This window comes from Propithecus coquereli, unplaced genomic scaffold, assembly GCF_000956105.1.
Source record: "Propithecus coquereli isolate 6110/MARCELLA unplaced genomic scaffold, Pcoq_1.0 Scaffold530, whole genome shotgun sequence".
In the NCBI taxonomy this organism is placed as follows: Eukaryota; Metazoa; Chordata; class Mammalia; order Primates; family Indriidae; genus Propithecus; species Propithecus coquereli.
In genome coordinates this window covers 555,377-562,040 of record NW_012151175.1, presented here as the reverse complement: position 1 = coordinate 562,040, position 6,664 = coordinate 555,377, and positions in this window count along the sequence as shown.

Genomic DNA, 6,664 nt, shown 5'->3' with positions numbered 1-6,664 from the left:
AGTCTTTCAAATGTATGTTTTGGCTTGTGATTATCTTTCAAATATTTTTAGAGCTATTTTTGTAAAACCATGGATAAGTCAAAAATCTGTGTTATTTTTAAATATTAGTTCTGTCGTGGAACGAATGAAGCGCAGACAGCTTGAAATATCAACAAAGTGTTTGAGAAGGATGTGGCTAATGAACGTGCAGTATGTCAGTGGTTTGAGAAGTTCCGTTCTGGTGATTTTAATCTTGAAAATGAGCCACATGGGTGACCTGAGACCAAGGTGGACAATGATGAGCTGAAAGCTGTAGTGGAAGCGAATCCATCTCAACCTATATGTGAATTAGCAGCAAGGTTTTATGTTATTATTCCAACAATATTGGACCATTTGGAACAAATGGGCAAGGTAAAGAAGCCGGATAGATGGGTTATGCATGAATTAAATGAGTGTCAGAAGAGAAATCATCTCAAAGCTTGCCTTTCTTTGCTGTCACGACGTAAAGGTGAAACATTTCTACATCATATTGTGACATGTGATGAAAAATGGAATCTTTTTGACAATCGCAAGCATTCGGCACAATGGTTGGATGAAGATGAAATGCCGAAACACAGTCCAAAATGGAATATTCATCAAAAAAAGCTAATGGTGTCTGTTTGGTGGTCCTGCATTGGTATTCTCCACTACAGCTTCATGAAACCTAGTCACTCAATTATAGCAGATGTCTACGGTAACCAATTGGGTGAAATGATGAGGATGCTTGCTATTAAGCAGCTGGGATTGGTCTATAGAGACAGGCCAATCCTCTTGTAAGACAACACTCAGCCACATGCTGCACAAACAACACTGCTCAAACTACAGAGCCTGGACTTGGAAACTCTGTGTCATCTAGCGTATTCACCAGACCTTGCACCAACTGACTTTGGACCACTTCTCACAATGAAAAATAGTCAATTCTCAACAAGCTGTGGAAAACGCCTTTCGCGATTTCATTGCCACTTGCTCTCCAGCTTCTTTGCTGCTGGCATAAGCAAGCTACTGTTAACATGCAAGAACTGTGTTGATCCTGCAGGCGCACACTTTCATGAACTCTACTGCTTCTTGTTTGAGATATAATAAACTACGTTTTTGACTTGAAATTGGACTTTCATATTTAATGACCTAGAATATTTGCAAAAATCTCAAACGTGGCTAGTCTTCTGCAGCTGGGTATTCTCTGGCTGTCTCTCCTGTCACACTGGGCTTCTAGGCACATACCCTTATTTTTCTGGCATATTGTTTACCAGATCAGGTCTTGAAAATGCGGGTATGGATTGGCAGGAAAATATTTGTTTACGTCTGGGCAACGTTGCCTTCCTTACTGGCAGTGGACTGAGAACCTCGATTGCCAGAGTTAGCTGGTTGTTTCTGATCTGACATACTTACAAAAGGGTTTGAAACTCCAACATTTTTGGACAGACTGGAAATGAGCCACAAAGTGGAGAGACAGAAAGAAAGCTCATGCCTGTGGCTGGGCCCTGTACGACCCTGCAGTTGAGTACGACGTGGACGCGCTAACTAGTTCAAATGGAAGTTCCAGCACCTATTAGTTGCATGACTTTGAGCAAGTTTCTTAAAAGCTCGATGCCTCAGTTTCCTCATCTGCAAAATAAAGAGACTAATAATATCGATTTTCTAAGATCAAGGTGTGGTTTAGATGAATTAATACATATAGAACATTTAGAACAGTCTCCGACTGGCTTAGGAGATAAGCACCCTCACACAAACAATCCCCAAATCTCAGTCGTGTGCAGCAGGGAGCGTTTATTTCTCATCTCTCTGCAGTCCGCGGGGGCAACTCTGAGCTGCAGTTGCACTGGGCGTGCTTTATGTTCCTCTCATCCTCCTAGGGCCAGGAGGCCAGGCAGGAGCGTCCTGTTCCTGTGGCAGGAACACGAGAGGACAAGCCCAAACAAGAGAGCACTTTAAGCTTCTGTTCTTTCTCATCTGGTGACATCATGTTGGCCAAATCAAAGACCAGGGAAATGCATTCTGACTTTATGGCAGGAACTGCAAAGCTACATGGCCCATAACATGAATTTGAATGGAAGTATGAAGAACTGGGACCAATAATGTAATCTACCACATTGACATAAAAGCTCATGAATGTTAGCTATTTGCAATGGCACTACCCCTAGACACTCCTGAAAAAGGAAGGGTCTGCTTTCATATGTCTATCAAATGCCCCTTCTACTTCCTGAGGTCTGCCTTTACATACCCCTAGGACTCACAGTGATGAAGTGATCCCCACCCGGCTTGGGGCCCCTACAGTGGTGCCCTGTGCAGATTCACCCAGGCAATACAACTTCTCATATCAACGTCTCTCCTAATGAAATTTAATAGGCTTAGAGCCAATTCCTCCTCCTCTCCAACATAGTTGCAGGTTGACAGGAGCCTGAAGAGCTGCTGACAGCTCTATACATTGACACTGCAAGTGGTTATATTTATTTTAATATAGAGGTCTCTTGGCAAAAACTTTAATGACAGAAAATTCAGACAACATTGTAAGGTCGCAGAGGGAGCTGTTTAGGACCTGAGAAACAAGCCAGTAAGCTCAGCCATGAGGCTGTCAAGTTGACCTTGGCACTTGTAGGATGAATGACCTCCCAAAGACGCCCAAGTCCTCATCTCTGAAACCTGTGAAGATGTCACCTTATATGGCAAAAGTGACTTTGCAGTTGCGACTAAGTTAGGGATCTTGTGATGGGGAGATTATTTTAAATTATCCAGATGTGCCTAATATAATCACAAGGGTCCTTAGAGCAGGAGGTTGTAGAGTTAGAGTCAGGCACAAGGCGCCGTGAGGATGGAAGCAGAGGGACACAGAGGCTGGAAGATGCCACGTGGCTGGTTTTAAAGATGGTAAGTGGGGCCACAGCCAAGGGGAGCAGGAACCTTCTATAAGCTAGAACAGGCAAGGACACAGGTTCCATAGAGTTTCTAGGACAAACATAGCCCTAACGACCCATCTTAGCACTTCCAACCTCCAGAATTACAAGAGAATAAATTGGTGTTATTTAAACCACGGAGTTTTTGGCAATTGGTTAAGCAGCGATAGGAAACTAGTACAGTGTTAATCAATTCTGAGATCCCTGGCACCTCCGGAAAAGTGAAATCAGACAACAGCCTACAGTTCCTATTCTCACATGTTCATAACCAAAACTGGAAAAGCCCCCAATTTCCCTTTATCAGCTCATGGGACTTGTACCTCTTGGTCAGTGAAACTGATACTGTATTTTTGATAAAACAAGTGTCCAGGCTTTTTCGATTTCTAGCAAGCCGGCTCAAACACAAACTTTCCCAATGTCTGTTTCTTGTGCACCTGGACTCGGCCTGTAAGTAATTCTGCTGTCCAGGAGGCCTAGAGGGCCCACACGGGGCCTGCTCTGCTTCGGAGATCATGCTCCATGTGACTTCTTCCCAATTCCTTCTGGATGTGGCTTTACATACTCGCTCTCAGAGCACAGGAACTGCTCAAGGCAGGAACTTCCAGTGGTGACTGTCCTCAGGTCTGCCTCATGGAGGGCAAGGTAAGCAAGCGATTACTTCTGAAGTGTGAAGGCTACACTCACCCCTGATATCAAAGAGGATTGGGTTAATCTGCATATAACAGGGAACACAAATGGCTTAAATACAACGAATTTTCTCTCTCTTAAAAGAAAAAGACAACGGTGACACCAGGTAGTGAAGACTGATGTGCAGGTATGGCTCGACGGGAGCCAGCCCCTCCCCGCCTCCCGTTCCGCCGCCGGAGCTTCACGCGCAGGGTTGACTTGTGGTCCGAGCTGCCTGGTCGAAGTGCAGCCATCATATGCATGTTTTTGGCAGAAGGAAGGAAGAAGAAAGAATACCAGAGCGCACACCTCCCAAATGAATCACCCCTCTTTAACGAGCTTTCCTGGAAGACTCTCTGGACCACCACTTATATGCCATTAGCCGCCTCTCGCTAAGGGAATGTGTTAAAAGTAGCTTCTTTAAAACAAACAATCACAGCAACAGCAACAACAGGGCATTGTCTTAACGAAGAACATTCACGTTCTGTTAGACAGAAAGCCAGGGACAATGGCGATCGGTTAGGCAACCATTTCTGGCACGGTCTGCCCCTTGCCACCCACCACGAAGGCTGCACATGGACCGTACTCACCACCCCCCCAAATCTTACCCGGTTACCGCGCCCCGCTGACAAGTCAGGGTACCTGGACGTGGTGCGGTCCTCTCTGTCTCATGTCGTGTTTCGTCTTGCGGTTCGGGGTCGCAGAAGCTCAAAAGCAAGTTATCTTCTCCAAAACGACCAAAGCATGTGATGGAAAAGAAATGGGACAATTGCAATTTGCTTACACAAGTAAACAAAACCTTTCATCTGGAAGAGTGGAGAGTGGGAAACACTGATCCGTCGTAATTGTTAAGTCCTTGCGGATGAGAGCAGCGAGGAGCCCCAGCCTGTCCCTGGAGGATTTCAGCAGAGTCCTTGAGGAGCTAGTTTATCAGGCAGCCTTGGCTCCGCCCTCTGGGAAGGACTCTCCTCCTGTCCTTTTCTTTTGTCGCCCCGACCTTGAACTCCAGGTGTCTTGTCATTGCTCGTTGTCACCCTTGACCATCTCTGAAGGAGGTACAGGACAGTACTCACTGGGGGCCGCGTTCCTCTCGTAGTCCACTCCCTGCTGGGGCAGTTTCGGGGCCAGTGGTTGCTTTGAAGGTAGAAAAGCCTCAGGCTACTGATGGCTCTGTTTGGGTTTACTATGGCTATTATTACCTTGCTTCTCTAAATTTAGGCAAGCTTCCAGTCTTCTTGCCAGATGCAAAGCAATGACGAGCAAAGTCTAGAAAGAGCTTTTAAACAGCAACGGTCTCATCTTTTATTTACTAGTCTCTGCTCTGCTATGTCTGGCCTTCTCAAATAAATGGTCACTTCCTTGACTCATCTAGAACAACGAGCTTAGATGGGAAGATAATAATACCCTAATCCCATCTTTGTCAGCGAGTTCTCAACTTCCAGTGAGAAGACATTTGTCTTATCTCTTGAGAAGACAGCAATTTTACAGCTGCTATTTATAACTGCTTAAGTTTGGGGCACAAAAGCATTTGGCTTTTTCAACTGTGCAAGGCTCGAACTAGGAGACTCCTATTCAGCCCAGACTGCAGACTGTGAGCAGAAGCGTCTCCCTCAGTACGTGGGCTTTCTCTCCATTCCTGCCTGGCGTGTGGCTGGCTCTACTACAGCTTCTTTCTTTCTTGTAGGACTCTGCAGGGAGCCGCAGGAAAGGGCCAGCACATACCAGAATTTTCAAATTTCCTGCTGTTTTCCCAACACCTCAACTTTGGTCAGGATGCAGTCAGATTTCCAAGGTATAGTGGGCAAAAGATTGGACAAAATGTTTCCCCACTACATTAACAAGGCAGTAAGATTTTCAGACCATAATATCTCAGTCCTTAACATCTGTCTTCCCGCCTCCTCTGTCCAGCCACCAGGTTGATATTTTGGGTTCTTTTGTCCCCTAGGACCCCACTTGTAGAAACCAACTTCTGTATTCATTGGGATTTGTTTAAACTGCTTATAACAGAAACCCCAAATATGTGATCTAAACAAGATGGAGGCTCATTTACCTCTCACATGGAGGAAGTAAGCAGTCTAGGATTGATATAGTAGCTCTAGAAATTTCAAGGGGCTAGATCCTTCTTTCTTTCTGCTCCACTATCCTCAAGGCTACCCTGTTGTCCAAAATGCTTGCTGACTCTCCAGCCATCACGTTCGTGTTCCAAACAATTGGGGGTGTGAGGGTTGCTGAACAAGAAGTGAAACCTGCCAGAGGTGTCCGCTTGCTTTGAAATCCTTTCCTCTGTGCTTTCCCCAGAGACTGCTGCTTACATCACTTTGGCCCCACCGGACAGCATGGAAAGCTGAGAAGTACAGACTTTTGGCTGAGCATGTGGCCACACAAAACACCATTGGGTTTCTGTTACCAAAGAGGAAGAGAAAAGAAAATATTGGGCAGGCAGCTGTCTGTTGCTGCCACGTTCTCCAGAAATTCTGTTCTCCCCTGGCTTGTGCTGCCAAGAATATGACCGATACTTCCTATGCATTAGAGCTGGTCGCCAAATGACTTCCGCTCAGTGTCCGGGGGGCGGGGAGGGTGAAGGGGAATGACTACTATGAGTCATCTGAGCCTTGATGCCAACAAGATTCATGCCACTTCCTGACACTGGGTTGAGATGTCAGAGAGGGAAAGGGGATGTGAGGCCACAGCAAGGGCAGCGGCTGCCAGAGCAGAGGGGGGACAGAGGACAGACCGAAGACAAGTCCTTTAGTTTTTCTGACGTGCCTCTACGTCTGGGTCCTGAGCAGGCGACCAGCTTCCCTTTGACATAGTCCCACCATGGTCAGGGTCACGGGAGAAAAGCCCGTTTTCTGCCCTGCCTGTCATGCCCTGAGCAGCCCTCCGGGTCCCACGCGCTGTGCTGTCTTGCCTGGGTGAATATGGGGTCATGGGTGGGACTGCGTCAGGCAGTGCCAGGTGCTGGCTCTTTTTGGGTTGGTGGGAGGAGGTGACCTGGTACGGAAAACATCTTGTCTTCATTGGATAGTAATCACTGGCAGGTGGAAAGATGTCTTTCGCCCGCTGCTGTTACCTGTGGGCACACAACG